Raw genomic sequence first — 15,418 nt, 5'->3', positions numbered from 1 at the left:
CATGGCTACTCCCTCTGACCCCCCTATGCGCCCCCCCCCCACTTTCCCCATCCCTCTACCCCCCTCCTCCCTTTCTTCCCCCAGTCCGCACACTTCCCTCCTCTGCCCTTACTGAGACCGGAACCTTGCAGAGCTTTCCTCCTCCCCGGCTCCCCCCCAGCATCAGTGCACCTCACTCCCAACGACTCGCATCGAGGACAGAATACCACACGTGCTCACCCTAGTCTATTTTATTTATTATTTGATTTGTCTCTTTTCCTTGTGTTCTCAGTTCCTATTTCACAAGTTAACGTTTCACATTCGATTCACCACACATAAGGTATTGAATATTGTATGACGTGCTAATCCTTCTGGGGCTACCCCAGCATTTGCGGGCACAGACTTGAACACGCTGACATTGTAATCCCAAGAGATGGGTGCGCTCCCTCTGGGAATGGAAGGGGTGACGCACCTTAGAAATGGGGACATTGACGAGTGGCACACATAACCAGACATACTGCAACACTCTGTCCGACCAGTCCCTTTATTGCATGCAGTTCCTCCCTAATGTGGTGGCGCCTACCAACTGGTACATACCTTCATCGGTTTGTTAGATGTAATCCTCTTTGGTTTCCAATAGACCTTACTTATTCCTGGATTTACTATTCTCTGGGAAAAGTTCCCTAAAGCCGAACGTTTGGTTTGCGGACATTATATGGAAGACACTGTTATCCTAGCGAACTGTTATTGAGTCTATGTATTTGTGCATCAATGATTCCCGTTTTTTCTATCATCTAATTTTCTTTAACATGTACAAGGGAAGGAAACGGGACAATACACACTTATCCTGTGAAGAAATGCTGTTTTGTACTGTAATCTTATATAAAATCTGCAATAAAAGATATTTAAAAAAAAAATGTATTTACTTTGTTCCACTACTCGTATAAAACCATATTCACATAAGAGACAGGCTTTCCGAAAAACAGTTATTGCAACGCACAGTTCTTTCAGACTGTAAATGAACCACAAATAGGTTTCATCTCTTGTTTAATGTCTCAAGTCATGAATCTCAAAGCATCCCCTTGCAAGATACATACATAACATACCTGAAATACATTACACTGTTGGACAGAGTTGTTTTTAACAGAAACAGTTGCTTTTAGAGGTGCTTCCAATGGCACTGTAGTGTGAAGGCGGCATTAAACCCGAAATTGAAGACAAGCACTAGAACACTAACATAATGAGTTTAACAAATGAAGAACACCTTCTTACTTAGTGACTATATGTCGGCTTCGTTTCTGCTAAGTGAACATATGTTTTAAACATTATTTTTCTCTAGCATTACTAAAATGATGTTTCTATGCTTCTGAATAAAACAAAATTGATGTTGACTGTTCGTTAAAACGTTAAGATAGCTATAAAACATGCTACAGAAAGTCATACTTAATATGCTTTAAGTGCATAATGTACTGTATTTTTACTATCATCAACTAATAATGTATTCAATACCCTTGAACATCAAAACCATACACCAACAGAAGTGCTTATTTTGAATCGGCAATGGCTTGTGGGGCGCACCGGTACTCATTTTTGGACACCGGGACTTCTTTTCCATCATCAGACTCAGGTGTTAACAAAGGGGAGAAAGGCACAAAAGGAGGGAAGAATGAGGATGACGGAAAAAAAGTGACAAGGACAGAAAGCAGGCATGAAAATTAACTTGCAAACTTGAGATGGAGGGGAAGGAAGTGCACGGTGGTGAATGAAAAAAAGCATGAGGACAAATTACGACTAAACGGTCTTCGAGTTCTGCAACCACGACATTCGTAAGCACCTGCGGTGGGCTTCTTAGAGAAACTTTGGGCCCTGGCACTTATTCTTTTACAATTTAACTGCTGGCCCAAAGCCTAGCCTAACGAATAAGGCACTGTTAGTAACTTAACCAAGCATATCAGCACACAATAGCGGCAATACGTTAGAACAACCCGATTTAGAGTCTGGACTAGAAAAGGTAACCTTAGACTCTAGAGCCAGTTGGAAAACTTGACAAATGTTCGCCCATCCCGCTCTATCACCCCACCCTACCAATTTGGTGGAATTTATATATTATCCTCAAAGGAGGTGGATAACATCATAGATTTCGAAGACTCTGCCAATAAGCCTGCCCAGCAGGCCTTTTGAAAAAGTGGCAGCGACACTGATTAAAACCCCAACAGTAATATTATACTGTTTCCATGAAACAAGGAAGAATCATCCCAATTGAAGGTGGTACCAATACATGTCCTTCCCCACTTAACTACCCATACTTAAATTCAAAGGGTTTGAATAACTCTGCCTCACGTCCACATGGCCTGGCAATGCCTTAACCACTAGAAAAGAGAGAGCTGGTGCAACAGCTGAGTTTGTGGAGAAGAACTGCCTTGTTATGTAGCACTACATTGTCTCAAATAAGCAAGACTGACCAACAGTAGCTTTACCCACCTTTGCCTCCACTGCTTATGTTCTTAAATGTGAGGATCCTCGAGGCTCAATATTATCCTCCTGCTTTTCAACATCTATCAGCTTTTGGCTAGTTTTGTGCATGTCCTGGAAGGTTTATTCTACTAGTATGTAAATTACATTTAGTTCATGTTAAGCCTTGCAATCCACGGGAAGGTGACCGAGGCACAAGAAAATCCTCCTCCTTTACAACTTAATTTAATGTAAAATGATGGATGTCTGAAAATGTCTCAATGCTTGACAAAATTAAGTATTGTGTCAACATCTATCTCCCCATCCTCGTTTATTTTTAGATGGATGAATACTGTGGGAATGCTTCAGGTGCCAGTCGCTAGGACTATTTGTATGGGTGACAGACCATTTTCTACAGCAACTATCAAGCCCTGAAATAAACTCTCTCTGTCAAACCTACTGAGCTACAGGATTTCGCTCAAGACTTGGTAATATTCCCAATAACCAGACTCTATCATCATGTTGTGTTGTTGATCTTAATTGCACCGTGGCAGTGCAATGAGAATCTGCTAGAAGTGCGCGTAACAAAAAATAAGTAAACATAAATTGTTGGTCTGCTGATAGAGCCAATATAATTTGCAGAATGTTCAACACAGTAGTGCCAATAACACAACATCGGAACTGGTGGGTAATTGTTGTTTCGCTTGTTTGAGAGGGTAGCAGCCTAGAATTGGACGGTTATCAGCAGGAAACCCTTTCATATCTTTGAAGTAGGTTCTTAGTTAGCGTAAATCAATGAAAAGGAAATTTTCTTGAAACTGTGAGACAACTGTGCGTGAAATAATGTTTTGCAACGTAAAACCTTGCACAAGGTATTGTTCTAAACGGGGTAACATTTTCAACTAGATGCTTATTTAAAGGGTATGACAAAACAATGTGTATGGTAAGGCATTGCACTAGCAAGTAATTTCACTAGGTAAACCCCGAGTAGAAGATTGATTTTTACGGCTAAATCACTGCATACTGTACAGACCTGCTTTGGGTATGAAATTCCATTTAGAATCTTACTGCATAACATAAGGGTTTTCAATCGATTCTTCATTTGTACATAGGGTATTTATAACAGCAAAGAGTTATTGAGTAGAATACTTGATTTTATATAGTACTTCACAGCACACTGCTGTCACTTGCAAAACCGTAAATAAATAACAGGTGTTACTATTACCAAATGTATTTGTACTCCGCTTCAGACTCTCCAATACGGAGAACTGAGTTGGCCTTGCCGCAATTCAAACTCATGACCTGCAGATCACTGTATATTACGGTACACAGTCTTTAAAAATAATCTAAGATCTGTGTACATCGTTTCAGATTGTCAGAGCACGCAGAGATACAACATTGTCTTCAATCTCTGTGTTATAGTCTTGGCTTCCATTAATGACAGCATTAATTTGTAAGTGATCTAGAAACACTGGGTCTGTGACTATACGGAGTGTAGTGGTCACCCTAAACCAGTACTGCTATAAGGTGGTATGTGCAAAAATATATAGTCACTACATGTAGCCAATCGCTGAAGATGCTTCACAGGAGAACTGATGTCACAACATGCCAAATCATTCGCAACAAACGTAAGGCACACAGTAAAACATTCAGCAGACTAAATATCAATGAAAACTCTCCCCAAGTTCCCTACAGAGCGCCTTACCTACTGTATTCCGAAGATATCCTCCAACATCCGATTGCCTCTGCGGTTCCTGTCACCGACTTACTCTCACTAACGCAGATATGCGAAGGCAAGGGGAGGTAATTGGAAAGCTGGTGTTTACCCTGATTGACAAGCCGGGGGCGGTCTAGGAATGTGTTTGAGGCGGTCCTAGAGGTGAATCAAGCGGTCGGCGAAACAACAATACCCGCCCAAAACAAAATGTCCCGCCCACCCCGACCACTAAGAGCCAGAATCAGAGACCGCCCTACTGCTCCGGAAGAGTAAACATCCTTCCCAGCCTGCACCGGAATGCCTCACACATGTGTTGATGCAATCGATGGACCAGCCGCTCGAGATCCGGCACTGTTGTAAGCAGCTACGTGGACCGGTGCCAGAAGGGGAGGACTCTAGTCGTCTGGTGCCGAGAGGGCGGAAAAGTCAGGGTCTGTCAGCGACCTGTAAGCTCCAGGAGCTTATTACTTGCCTTTACTCAGGCGGGAGACTCCCGATTATTAAAGCAAAAAAACCCAATGCAATCGGTCTCGCATTTGCGAAAGTTTAAGCTAGTGGCATTGTAATTGACATTGCCTTTTACTTATGTTAAAAAACAAAACATAAATAAAAGGCAGTGTCATTTACAATGCCAATAGCTCAAACTTGCGTAAATGCGAGAACTATTGCATTGCAGATTCTTGTATTGCTTAGGCATTCTTCGTATCTCAAAACCCCCTGGGCAATTCCATCCCCCCTTTAAAGTCGTAATTCCACTACTGGCAGACCCTTGGCCAAAGTTGTTTAACTGCAGCCCTCGCCCACCATGCTGCCACACTCGTGCGCACTTTTACCTCTCCTTTAGCTAACTCTATTTTTTATGGGGCACTCTTGAAGGGTTAGCCCCCCCCCCCCTGCCCCCCCCCCCCCCAAAGGTTGGGACCTCTCCTTTATTTATTTATTTTTATTTTAGGCTTTTTTATATAGCAGAATCTACCCGAAGGTGTCAGAGCGCTTCACAATAGGAACAGTAATTTTTATTTTATTTTATTTTGGAAGTTTTATATAGCGCTAGCTTAACCCGTAAGTATCAGAACGCTTTACATACACACAGTAAACAGCGGAAGGACATTACATTACATAGTAGGCCGGCAGTAAGGAAGCAAATCCACAGAAACAAAAAAAATACAACATGGGCAATAAATATGTAGTGCAGCGGAGGAGGAGAGAGCAATAAAAGAAAAGGCCAGAGTGACATAGTCCGGTCACCCACTATCCATGAATGTCCAGATAGAGAGGAGACAACTTGGATAACGAAGACTAGGTTAGTTGACGTTGGTCATGAAAGTATTTGTTTAGGAGATGGAGTTTCAGGTCCCTTTTGAAACAGGAGAAGGAGGGGTTGCATCTGAGAACTCCAGGGAGAGCGTTCCATATCCTGGGAGCGTTGCCCGAGAACGATCAGGATTGAGTGGTTTTCTTTTTCAATTTCGGAGGAATAAGAAGGAGTGAGTTGGAGCTTCTTAATGATCTGGATTGACCTGCTCTACTCAGTTTATTATTTAAGTAGTTGGGGTCAGGAGAGTGAAAGGTTTTGTGAGTGATGCAGGCCAATTTATAGATACATCTCACTTCCATGGGAAGCCAATTTAGGCAGTTGAGAGCTGGAGTGATGTGTTCAAATCTTTTAACTCCAGATACAAGTCGAGTGCACCTGTTCAGCACTGCCCTTAGAGGGGCTAGGTGAGCTTTCGGTGTCCCTGTAAGGATTGCATTCCCGTAGTCGATTTTAGAGAGAACTAGGGATTGGACTACTGTCTTGAGGTCATCGTGGGGTAGAAAAGGTTTCAGTTTCTTGAGGTGTTTTAGAGAGAAGAGAACACTTTTTGCAGAGTTTTTGATGTGCGCCTCCATTGATAAGTTCTTGTCAAGGGTGATGCCTAGAGACTTAACTGAGTCGGATAGGGTAAGGGGGCAGTTTAGTGCTACCAGATTATTGAGCCACTCTTGAATTGGACGTTGGTTTCTTTTTGGAGAGAATAGGATTATTTCTGTTTTGTCTGGGTTGAGCTTTAAGTGGTTAAATTAGAACCAAGTTTGGATCTCGGTTAGGGTGGTATTGAGGAGTTGGATATCGCTGGGAGACTTGATCCTGAAATAGATTTGGGTGTCGTCCTCGTAAAGGTGGTAGTTCACTCCGGCTTTTTTCAATATGATTGTGAGGGGCTCCATGAAGAGATTGAAGAGGGACAGGGAGAGGATCGAGCCTTGCGGGACCCTAAGGGTGACTTTAGTTGGCTTTGAGAGACAGGAGTTAATTTTAATTTGTTGCGAGCGGTGTTGAAGGAAGGAGGTGAACCATTTTAGTACTGTGCCATTAATGCCAGACCGTTTCGACAGGGTCTCCAAAAGGGCTGGATGGTTTACTGTGTCAAATGCCGAAGATAGGTCAATAAGGATGAGTAGGCAGGCATCCCCTTCGTCTAGGGCCTTGTGAATGTGGTCGGCGACATTGAGCATAGCAGTTTCCATGCTACAGCCTTTTCTGAAACCAGATTGAAAGGCATCAAGGAGGTTGAACTCATCAATGTGCTTGGAGGAGAACACATTTCTCTAATGTTTTTGCAAGGAATGGGAAGTTAGAGATAGGTCTAAGGTTGTTAAGATAATTAGGGACAGCCCCTGATTTTTGTCCAGAAAGGGGAAATGGTGTGGTTGAGTTATTTTATGATTTTGGAAGGGAGGGGGTCCATGGTGTGGGAGGAAGGTTTTAGGTTGGAAATTATATTGAAGACCTCGTTTACCGACATTAGCTCAAAGTCAGACCAATGCGCATTGTTTTCTAGCTGGAGGTAGGTCGGATTGTCCTTGTTGTATTTTTTTTAAAGTTTATTAATTGATTTTCAAAATAATACAGAATAACACAAAGTGAGATACCCAAAGGAAGAAGACAGAGAAAGAGAAAGATACAAAAAAAAGAAACAGTGCACACGCAGGAGCCAACGATAATCCCTCCAAAGCAGCAGCTTAAATAACTGTGAAAATAAAATACATGTATTGACAGATAGAAGCAAGGCCCATGCGACAAGGGGCCTACAGCAGATAATAGCTATCACAGAGCACTTACAAAATATCAGTACATGGCACAAGATCATTTACATTAAATCCCGCACATGTGGCATTTTCAGTTCGAGCCAGCATCACTAACAGCATCAGTAGCCCCCTCAGAATCCCTAGACTGCTCCCGAGCCCAGTCAACGTAGGGGCCCCATATTTCTTTAGACCTGGAAGCAGGCGGCATGAGTTCCCAGAAAGTAGCCAATTGAGTCTGGCCATACGTGACCTCTTGTATCCAATTTGCAATCGTGGGCCTCCTCTTCCTACCCCACAGCCGGGATATTTGGCGCTTGGCAAAGAGTAGCAGTAGCGCATGCAATTTGCGTCTCTTGCCTTGCGTGTCTTTCACATACCCCAGCAGAGCTAATAGTGGGGATGGGGACACTGCCATCTCCAATATCTGATTTATAGCCTCAAATATCGCAGACCAGTAGTCAAAAATGGGCGGCCAGAACCACGCCATATGTAAAAAGGTGGCGGCGGTTGCACCACAGCGCCAGCTGCAGCCATCCTCTCTCAATCCCATCCTATGTAATCTAATAGATGTCCTGTAGTAACGGTGTAGAAATTTGAAATGAATTAATCTGAGTTTATAGTTGGGTGACAGGTCGGACATCTGAGCACAGCAGTATGACCACTGGTCGTCAGACAGAGGGGAAGGCAACTCTGCAGACCATCTGCGGCGAGCATGAGAGGTAGTCACAGGGGCCGCTTTTTGCATTGAAGTATACAATCTGGTAATGAGCAGACGCGAGGACGGAGTACGCAAGAGATTTTCCAAGGCGCTTAGCGGAGTTGGCTGGGAGGGGAAATCACTATGTAGTGCCTTACATGCAGCCCGAAGCTTGTGATATAAAAAAACTTCACCAAAAGGCACTGTTTGACCGTCTTCTGCAACAGGGGGGCCCGGAACTGCCCTTCAGGATATAAATCAGCAAAGGTGTGCAAAGACAATTTCTGTGCCATCTTATCACCAAGTTCATCTGTAAAATTGGGCAACATAGGATTACGTGCAAGAGGAATAGAGGGGGCATACAGCACCCTCACTCCATACCTTCTCCGCAATCCCTCCCATGCCCACCGCAGTGTCTCAGATGTGTCAATGTCTTTCCCAAGCTTCTTATAGGATTGATATAGCGCAACCCGGAGAGGAACAGGCGCCACCACGTCAGTTTCGACCGCCACATGAGGCTGGAATGGCGTTGGGTGCACCCAATAATGCAGGAATTGTGCCTGCCCACACAATGCGTACAGTTTCATATCTGGCGTGCCCAGCCCACCTTGAGCAGTCAGTAGCGACAACAGGGCCCAAGACACCCGAGCTTGGCCATTCGCCCAGACCAGAGAGACTAATTGGAATTGTAGTGATTTAAAAAAGGGGCCAGTGAGTATCAGTGGCAAGTTCACAAAAATATACAAAAATTTAGGCAAGACGATCATTTTAACAAGTGCAATTTTACCTGCAAGCGACAATGGAAGTTTAGACCATAAAACGACCTTGTCCTCCAGCCAGGACACAGCCCTCCCATAATTCAGAGCCCAGAGTTCTTGTATGTTACAAATAATCCAGACACCCAAATACTTCACTTGGGGCCCGATGTAGGTCGGTCGGTAACGGCCGAAAATCGGTATTTTCGGCCGTTACCGACCGGTATCCAAGGATTGGCATGTAGGGGCACAATTTTACAGAATCGGTAAATTTACAGATTCTGTAAAATACCGAATCGGTATTTTTACTGATTCGGAAAATCTCAGATGTAAGTGGGACTCTTCTGAGTCCCACAGGCCCTACAAAATCGGTATTTTACCACACAATCCTATTGTGTGGTAAAATACCGAATTCAGGTGTGCATGCACATGTGTGCATGCACACCTAGCCATGTGACAGACAGACATGTCCTTAGGGCATGTCTGTGTGCCACATGGCGCACATGCCTATTTGTGGGGTGCCAGAGGGTGTCAAAGTGACACCCCCTGCACCCTTGCAAAATTCGGTATTTACCGATTCTGTAAATACAGAATCGGTATTTCCCATTGATTCCTATAGGCTTCAAAGCCCATAGGAATCAATGGGAAATGCCGAATCTGTATTTACAGAATCGGTAAATACCGATTGTTACAGAATCGGTATTTCAACATCTGGAAATACCTACATACCCACCCTTTAGATTTACCGATTTTTAATTACCGAATCGGTAAAATTCAGTAATTAAAAATCGGTAAATCTAATTTACCTACATCTGGCCCTTGGTCCTGTTCCCATTTCAACAGGAATTCTGAAGTCACCGCCTTTGTGTTGTCAGTTAAGGGGAATATCACTGATTTTGCCCAGTTTATATTCACCCCGATAACCCACCGAATTTAATGAACTCACGCAACACGACGTCCAGATTGCGCCCAGGGTCTACAATATATGACGTTATGTCGTCCGCATAGAGCGAGATCAACAGACTACGGGCGCTAAAACCAATCCCTTTATCAGTATGGTGCTGAAGGATACGTGCAGCCAGCGGCTCTATCGCTATGGCAAACAGCAAGGGCGAGAGTGGGCATCCCTGCCGTGTACCGCGCGTAATCTGGAAGGGATCAGATACAATATTATTCACCCGCACCCTGGCCGTTGGTTCGGTGTATAGCAATTTAATCCACTGGAGCAATAAGGGGCCGAAACCCATCCGTGTCAGTATTCTAAATAGGAACGGCCACTCAAGGGAATCGAAAGCCTTTGTTGCATCCAGGAACACCACTGCCACCTGGACATCCGGATGGAGGTAGTGTAGGACAGAAAACACCGTTCTCAGATTATGTGACGTAGATCTCCTGGGAATGAATCCTGACTGATCCAGCAAGGCAATAATTGGAAGTAAAGGCTGCATCCTGTTCGCTATCAACTTAGCCAGTATCTTGACGTCCACGTTAATGAGCGATAAGGGCCTATAGGAATTTAGATCCGTTTCCGGCTTATCAGGTTTGAGCAAGGTGACAATTATTGTCTCGCGCATGGAGTTCGGCAAAACGATCACTCGGCCAGTCCTGGAGTGAGTCACCCCTGTATTGGCCCCTGCACCTCACCTTCAAACAGCGCGGGCACCCCAGGCCTCAGTGTCGGCGATGTCTTTGAGGGCCGGGCCCGGCTCCCGCACTGCAGCACTGTGCGCCCGACCTGAGCCGGCCTCCAGCACACCACCGCACCGCGAAGGAGCCGGAACACCCAGCAGGCGATCGGGTCACCTATAGACGGCGGGAATGTCCGCAGCTCCCCTGCACCACAGACCGCCACAGGCTGGCGTAACCAACAGCACAGGCCTCGCCCTTAGGCCTCCTCCACAGAACCGGCCTCGAGTAGAAGGGGCGGCCGCAACTGAGCTCCAAGATGCCGCAGTAGTGTTCGGTCACGGGCAGAGATGGCAGCAAACGCGACCGACAGTCAAAACTGAACAGCAGAATTTCCCCCTGCGATTACCGCTTCTATAGCGATCGCCGTGCGACGTGAATTGCAGAGTCTCAGCCCCTCAGCATGTACGGATCATGGATATATAGGGCTTCGGCCGGCGGAGCGCGCCTAAAGAGCGGCCATTCCGCGGCACAGCAAGCCACGCCCCCTGATTGTCCTTGTTAAGAGCTCTTTCCGAGTGGTCCTGGGAGGTTGAAGGGGGGGCAGGTTAAGGGGAAAGGAGGGTTAGCAGTTTGTAAGAAGGATTGATCAATTTTAGAAACTTTATTGGTGAAGAAGGTGGCAATTTCTTCACATCGCTCATTGTTGGCTTCGATTTCTTGAGAGGGAGTGCAGTTAGTTTGGCTTTTAACAATGTTGAAGAGTTCTCGTGGTCTATTTTTCACCAGATCAAGTTGGCTGAGGAAAAAAGATGCCTTTTCACTGAAGATGTGTTTTTTGTATGACCGTCGAGCAGATCTAAGATGTGTTAGGTGCAGGGACGAGGGGTTTTGTCTCCAGGACCTTTCTGTTTGTCTGAGTTGGCGCCGTTCATCATTCAGCTCCACGTTAAGCCAGGGTTTTGATTTGGTTCTCCTCAGTTGTTTGAGTTTGAGAGGAGCTACTTGGTCTAAGACCTCTGTCATTTTTGAGTTGAAGTGAGAAGTGAGGTCATCAGCCGTCCATGATGAGGGATGGAGTACAAGATGGGGATGAATCTTGGCTTCAAGTTCGGATAGAGGTATTTCTTTGATGTTTCTGGTTAAGATTTTAGGTTTGACAACACAAATAGGTTGGAGGCTGGCAAGTGTGTCGATCTTGAACATAATGAGGTGGTGGTCGGACCAGTCAATGGGAGTAATCTCTCTCAAGGAGATCAGAGATCATGAGACCATGAGTAGAAAATTACATCAGAACAAATTACACAAAAGCAAACGTTAAGTTACATGAGGCAAAAGAGACAATTGTGAGCAAACAAAATACAAGAGGTAGCAAACGGTACAATACAGGAGGAAAAAGTGGCATGTGTGCAAGTTACAGAAGCGTGCAAAGTACAAGTAGAGGTATAATACTGCAACAAATGACAGACACTCAAGCACAAGAATAAACGTTGCGTAGGCAATGGTGGCACTTGTGCAAGTGTCTAAAGCAAACAAAATGTAGGTAGCAACCAGTATGTTACAAGAGAAAAGTGACGTGTGCATGTTTCAAAAGAGTACCAAACACAGGAAGAAGGATAATACTGCAATAAATGGCAGAACACACTGGGAAGGCATTTTCATAGTCAAAGGACAATAGCATTTTCTATAATGTAAGCTCTTCCTTCAGATAATAGAGAGGGCGTGAATTAAATTTGGAAGTGTCTTTGAAAGAGGAGAACTTTGAGCTCCATTTTGAAGGCCTGGGAGGAGGTGGTGGTCCGGAGCAGAGGCGGAAGTGAGTTCCAGATTCTCACCGCCTTGCCTGAAAAGGATTGGGCCATCGTTCTTTCCTTCTTGAAGGTGGGAGGTTCAAGCAGTAGATTTTCCGCATTACGAGATGGTCTTGAGCCTCCAGAGAGTTTCAGTTTATTTGCCACGTAGGAGAGGAGGAGTGCAAGGCTTTGTGGGTGATACAGGCATTCTTGTAGATAGATCTTGCCGCGATGCGAAGCCAGCAGAGGGTGAATAGCATGGGAGTGATGTGGTCGCTTCTTTTGGCCCCATAAATGAAGCGAGCTGCTGAATGGAGAACAGATTTCAGGTGGGATTTGCGGAGGCCAGTAAGAAGAGAATTGCAGTAGCCCAGTCTGGAGAGGACCAGCGATTGGACCAGGGTTTTAAGGTCTTGCTCCAGGAAGAAGGGACGAATTCCCCAAAGAAGGCGCAGTTGTATCGAGCAGACTTTGCAATGGAATTGATGTGGGAGATTAGATTGAGATTTTTGTCGAGTATGACACCAAGGGATTTTGCGCTGTCGACAATGATGGGTTTATTGTTAAGTAGATTCATCTGATCCATCCATGATTGAACCGGGGGAGAAGAACGTGAGGAGGAGAGGAGGAGGAATTCAGTTTTGGAGGGATTCTGAATCAGTTGATGAGTTTACATCCAGTTTTGAATGGAGTCGAGAGTAGAGCTTAGGATGGAGAGATCATGAGTGGAGGTAACCTTGAGGTACATTTGAGTGTCGTCTGCATAGTGATGATTGTGGATCCCGGATTTACTTAGGAGATTGCCCAGTGGTTCTAAATAGAGATTGAACAATGTGGGTGCAAGTATAGAGCCTTGAGGAACACCTTGACCTACCGTCAAAGGAGATGAAAGACTGTTAGCTATTTTGATCACTTGGGATCTATCAGAGAGGAAGGAAGCAAACCATTTAAGTACAGTGCCCTCCATGCCCATTCTCTGTTGAAGAGTGTTGAGGAGAGTGTTGTGATTGACAGTGTCAAAGGCTGCAGAAAGGTCAAGGAGAGTTAAAAGACAAGACCCCCCGAATCGAGTATCTGCAGCGCGTCATCAATCACTTGCAGCAGGGCTGTTTCAGTGCGGCAGTTTTGGATGAAGCCGGACTGGAAATTGTCAAGAAGATCGTTGTCCTTGATATGACGAGAGAGTTGTTTCGCTACACATCTTTCTGTGATCTTCACAAGAAAAGGTAGGTTGGTGATGGGGTGGAACTTGTTGAGGTGATTCGCATCAGCAGTGGGTTTTTTAAACAGAGGGGTGACCTGCCCAGTTTTGAAGGAGACAGGAAGGGAGCTTTTACAGAGGGAGAGGTTGACCAGAGTGGTCCAATAGGAAAGAGAATGGGAATAGAAGTCAATGGCAATGGCACTGGGGATGGGGTCAAGAGAATGGTTGGAGGGCTTTGTTTCGCAGATGCGATTGAGGAGGGCATCTTGTAGTTATAACAATTAGATGGTTTTTGGCACCTTATAGCATGTCTCTTCTGTTTATATGTGCTACTGTAACCAAACCTTTATGGTACTGGAGTTGTCAACCTTATCGCTGAGCTGGTATTGCCGGAAGCAGGAGCCATGACGTTAAGGGGCCAGCATCGATCATTTGATTCACCAAGGCTGCTTTACAATCAAGTAATACCCAAACTCGCCAACAGGACCAAAAATGTCATAACTTTTCCATGTACGTAGATGCAGCTCCTGTGGGGGAACTGTATTCATTGATTGATTCTTTCATTCATTCATTTCCAGTAGACTCAGCTTCCATCACGCAAGGGTATTAATGGATTCAATTAATCCACTCATTAATTATTTATTAATGCCCTAATTTCTGTGTTTGTTCATTTCTGTTAGCCTCAGCTTTCATGTGGCAACACACTCATTTGTTGAATGCATTAAACCACTAGCCATGTGTTTATTAATTCATAGTAGCCTAGCATTCTGTTATTGATTCCATTCATCTTTGTCAGTTGATTCAATTCATCAGCCTTCCATCCATGCATTCTTTCGTTCACTAGTGCACCTATTCATTGATTGATTCAATTAACCAGTTGATTCATTAGTCTATCAATGTGTTAGCTCATTTATGCATTCATCCATTCTCGAGTCAAGGCTCAAGCCTGCAAATGGGACATAAATGGATTGGTTGATTCAAATCACCCAGTCATCCATCCATTATTCAGCAACTGAGCTTAGGTAGCGCATGCGCTTGCCAAGTTGGCTTTTTATTGTCTCAGGGGCAGCCCTATTTCCCCTTAAAGTTGTAATTGCACTCTTGGCAGTCCCTGGTCCAAAGTTGTTGAAACGAGCCCCCCCTCTTTTAATGCCACACTTGCGCATAGTTTTACCCCTGTTTTCAGCCACCTCTATTTTCCAACGCAGTAAACTCTTTGTTCATTTAGCACCATTCCCTTGGCTGGCGTAGGGATAAACTGGTAGGCATGTACTTGTAAGTACTTCCAGCTTGTGACTAAGTCCCACATCATTTAAGTATTCACAGAGACTAAAACTGTTCTCAATAAGCGCTGCTGCTTGGCCGCCTAGCATAGCTAAAAATCAATCATCTTTCCCCAACTCCCCCATTGCACCAGCATGCCATCTATAACCATGTGCTGCCAGTGTGCACTTCAACATCACAGGACTGCATCGTTGCCCCGTCTGCCTGCACCTTAAAGGTCTCTGGTTGTGCGGCATCCATGCTGGTTTAAAAAAAGCATTTGCAATGCAATAGGTCTCGCATTTACGCAAGTTTAAGCTATTGCCATTGTAAATAGCAATGACTTTTATTTATGTTATAAAAACCAAAAAAATAAATAAAAGGCATTGTCATTTAGAATGGCAATAGCATAAACTCGCGTAATTGCGAGACCTATTGTATTGCAAATGATTGTTCCCTTTGTCGATATTACGGACCATGGCATACTATGAAATTAGATTATTATTCGGCATAATACTATGGTTACTCCCCATGATGTCACCCTTTTCCGTAGAATAGCCCTGCCTATTGAAACTAATGCTGTTGTGAGAGTAATGTAAATAGGCAACATAAATGAAACTCCTCTCTGGGCGGCAGCCTTTCTGGACAAGAGTTTTAACAACAGGCGTCCATTGGTGGTTGAGATTTCGCACCTAAAACCAGTTCAGAGTTTAGGCACTGCCAAGTTGCAATTTAGTTAGTATTTCCAGACATAACGGACCTGAAAGTTCTTCTCCTCCAACGATATATTAGCCGAGATGCTGTAATCAACTCTTGGCGCAGAAACCAACACTGCTGCAACCTTTTTACGGTTGTAAATGC

General features: G+C 44.5%; 1 protein-coding gene across 2 annotated transcripts in view; it reads right to left on the bottom strand.

Moving 5' to 3' along the window:
• Positions 1-4,277, bottom strand: part of DOP1B (DOP1 leucine zipper like protein B) — an 870,802-nt gene extending 866,525 nt beyond the window's left edge. Inside the window, exon 1 of one of the 2 annotated variants that reach the window (XM_086935393.1) lies at positions 4,136-4,277. The gene's annotated coding sequence lies outside the window, so the exon portion shown is untranslated. The remainder of the gene's footprint in view (positions 1-4,135) is intronic. The other variant, XM_086935394.1, reaches the window with a different exon arrangement.
• Between the last annotated feature and the right edge of the window lie 11,141 nt (positions 4,278-15,418).

This window comes from Lissotriton vulgaris, chromosome 8, assembly GCF_964263255.1.
Source record: "Lissotriton vulgaris chromosome 8, aLisVul1.2, whole genome shotgun sequence".
Taxonomy (NCBI): domain Eukaryota; kingdom Metazoa; phylum Chordata; class Amphibia; order Caudata; family Salamandridae; genus Lissotriton; species Lissotriton vulgaris.
Note: the sequence above shows the minus strand (reverse complement) of the source record. Positions and strands in the feature narration are given on the sequence as shown.